The 3572-nt window shown below is 41.2% G+C and overlaps 1 pseudogene; it reads left to right on the top strand.

Annotated features, from left to right (window-relative positions):
- LOC107694002 (uncharacterized) overlaps positions 1–3572 on the top strand; it is a 108108-nt pseudogene that overhangs the window by 57572 nt on the left and 46964 nt on the right.

Genomic DNA, 3572 nt, shown 5'->3' with positions numbered 1-3572 from the left:
GATCGCTTGGCGGAGAGTGAAACTCTGATGCGCTCAGTCAGAGAGTGTTCGGCGAGTGAAAATATATCTGAGCTAAACTTATACTTAGCCTCCAACTCACACACTGGCGAGTAAAATCTGAGAATTTATTAGCCAGTGGCTAATATTACACATAATTTAGTCGCCAGAGTGAAGATTTAGTCGCATATGCGAGTGATTTACTCCCAATGTAGAGGGTTGATTTGCAAGATTCAATGTGTCAGAGACTGGAATTTGACGACGCGGACTCCGGACTGGAATATTTAGTGCGATTTGCAGTCTAGGTTACAACTGTTTACAGATGTAACAGACAGGGCCTCTTTCATAAAACGTAAACAAAACGAATTAATATATAATCTCCTGCTATCTAAGAAAGAGGTCATAAATAATTGTTACGTCAATGCCCTCAATGGCTTTTAAGCTAGAAACAATTTATAACGATAAAAAAAAAAAGTGAAACTCAAAAAGTTAAAGAAAGTGAACTAAATGAAATCTCACCTGGGATCCTGATGGCGTCAAACTCTGGACACAGACGTATGTGACAGTGAGGGACTGTGAAGATCCGAGCTGTTTTCTGGGATGGGTGTTCTGGTTGTTAGGTGGTTGTTCCTACTAGTCAAAAGAGCTTTTCCAAAAATATGAGATGGGTCTACTCTCTCCGTTCTGAGATATTTCCCTGTGTTATAAATCCACCGGGCGTAAATCTGGTAGATTTGTAAAGGAACATGCAGAATAGAACCATATTTACAATATGTGTTCCTCGGAAATACATAATTTACAACGTTTACTAATAAAAGTACAACAAAACGCCATTTGAAGTCAAATAAACAACTTCTTCTTCTTGGCTTTTAACTGCGGTTGGCAACTAGCGTAATTAGGTGCATTACCGCCACCTTCTGCTCCGGAGTGTGGAACAGAATAAACAACTTCTTTTTCTTTGGTGTTTTATTGGCGGTTGGCAAACCAGCTTATAGGTGCATTACCGCCACCTTCTGCTCCGGAGTGTGGAACAGAATAAACAACTTCTTTTTCTTTGGTGTTTTATTGGCGGTTGGCAAACCAGCTTATAGGTGCATTACCGCCACCGATTGGACTGGAGTATGGATCAAGATTTATGCAATATATATGATGGGGAAAGAGCCATATAAAACAAACAAAACATATATATATATATATATACACACATATACATACACACACACACACACATATAGGCCTACACATCAGAATCAGAATCAGAATTAGCTTTATTCGCCAGGTGTGCGCAAACACACTAGGAATTTGTTTTTTTTTGTTTTTTTAATTAGGTGCTCCTGGTACATACACACATGCATCAAACAGGTTGTGTCCGGGGTGAGAGGGGTCTTTGATGATGTTACCTGCCCGTTTCTTCACTCTGGAGTTGTACAAGTCCTGAAGACTAGGCAGATGCACACCAATGATCATTTCTGCTGTCCTAACAGTCCGTTGCAGTCTTCTTAAATCTAATTTGCTGGCTGACCCAAACCAGACAGTTATAGAAGAGGACAGAACCGACTCAATATGACTCCACTGCAGTCACAGTGCTGTCCATGATGGTGAGTGGGTGGAGAGCAGGGGGGCTTCTCCTGAAGTCCATGATCATCTCCACAGTTTTGAGTGTGTTCAGCTCCAGGTTGTTGTGACTGCACCAGACAGTCAGCTGCTCGACCTCCTGTCTATAAGCAGACTCGTCTCCATCCTGGATGAGACCGATGAGTGTGGTGTCGCCTGCAAACTTCAGGAGTTTGACAGAGGGGGCGGATGTAAGCTCATCCAGATCAGTAGCTGCAGCCTCAAAAACACTCCAATCAGTGAGGTCGAAGCAGGCTTGTAAGTCCCGCTCTGCTTCAGCAGTCCATCTCTTTACAGGTCTTACTACAGGTTTAGCAGATTTGAGTTTCTGCCTGTAGGCTGGTAGAAGATGAACCAAACAGTGATCAGAGAGTCCCAGAGCTGCTCGGGGGACAGAGTGGTATGCATCCTTTAAAACAGCAGTGTAGCAGTGGTCCAGCCGCTGCTCTGTGTGTGATCTGATCGGCCAACAGTTCTAGCGCGGCGCTCACACGCATGTCAGGAGGAATGTACACACTCACCCGAATAAACGAGGAAAACTCCCGAGGTGAATAAAAAGACTTACAGTTAATGAAGGGAGCTTCCAAATTTGGGCAGCACATCTTCTTTACAACTGTCTCGTCTGTACACCAGCCTTCATTGATATAAAAACACAATCCACCGCCTCTCGTTTTCCCCTACGACTCGGTGAAGCGGTCTGCTCTGAACAGCTGGAAGCCCGTGGCTTACAGTTAATGAAGAGAGTTTCCAAATTTGGGCAGCACATCTTCTTTAAAACTGTCACGTCTGTACACCAGCCTTCATTGATATAAAAACATAATCCACCGCCTCTCGTTTTCCCCGATGACTCCGTGACGCGGTCCGCTCTGAACAGCTGGAAGCCCTTTAGATGTAACGCGTTGTCCGGGATGGCTCCGTTCAGCCAGGTTTCCGTGAAGCAGAGCGCACCGGAGTTTAAAAAGTCCTTGTTTGTGTGGGTGAGGAGTCGTAGTTCGTCTGATTTATTTGCTAGGGAGCGGAGATTCGCCAGATGAATGCTTGGCAGTGGAGTCCTAAAACCACGCTGTTGGAATTTCACGAGCGCGCCGGCGCGCTTCCCTCGCTTGCGTCACTGGAGCGCTTGTATAGGAACGCAGCTCCTCTGACTAAAATGTCCAGTAAAACATCTGAATGCTCAAATGTCGGCAGAAAGTTATTTGGTGTGCTATTTCTGATGTCCAGGAGTGTGTCTCGTGGCCACGACATAATATCACGTTCCCACGAGTTAATATGTACAAAATTAAATGAACCGAACATGTCCCCTCGCGGTCACTGTAAAATTCAAATAGAGTTATCAATCAACAAGAGATTTAATATGGGAGTGCAAATGGACATTTATAAAAAAGAATTGTGATTTGACACAGAAAAAAAAAATAAAACTACAGAATTTAAATAAAGCATTAAATATAATATGACTAATAAATATATTATTAATTTGCTCTAGTTTTAGTAAATATTTAATTTTGAAAACAGAATGCAGTCTTTTAAACATCAGGCTTAACTGTTATGAAAAAGTGGCCACAAACTACAATTGTTTTAAAGTATGGGAAATCCAAAGACCATTTATTTATTTGTGTTACAGAATGGGTATATCATCCTTATTCATTTTGTTAATAAAAATTCTAAGTTTAATAAGTGAATTTGTCATTGTAATATCTTACTGTATAACCGTTTTTTTTTTATTTATTAATAATTATAAGCCACAAACTAAGCATTTGTTTAAGGGGAAAATCAAAGACCTTTTATTTATTTGTGTTACAACACAGGTATACCATGTCACCGGTCTTATTCGTTTGGTTCATAAAAGTTTTATGTTTAATATAAGCGACTTTGTCATTGTTCCAGGCTATTTTACTGTTGATGTTTTGTGTGTGTTTTTTTTTCTTCAGTTTAATAAGCTGAAATGATTTACACAATCAATT

The sequence above is a fragment of the Sinocyclocheilus anshuiensis genome, unplaced genomic scaffold (assembly GCF_001515605.1).
Source record: "Sinocyclocheilus anshuiensis isolate Anshui unplaced genomic scaffold, SAMN03320099.WGS_v1.1 scaffold2340, whole genome shotgun sequence".
Lineage (NCBI taxonomy): Eukaryota > Metazoa > Chordata > Actinopteri > Cypriniformes > Cyprinidae > Sinocyclocheilus > Sinocyclocheilus anshuiensis.
The sequence above is the reverse complement of the archived record's forward strand: the minus strand, read 5'-3'. Positions and strand labels throughout refer to the sequence as shown.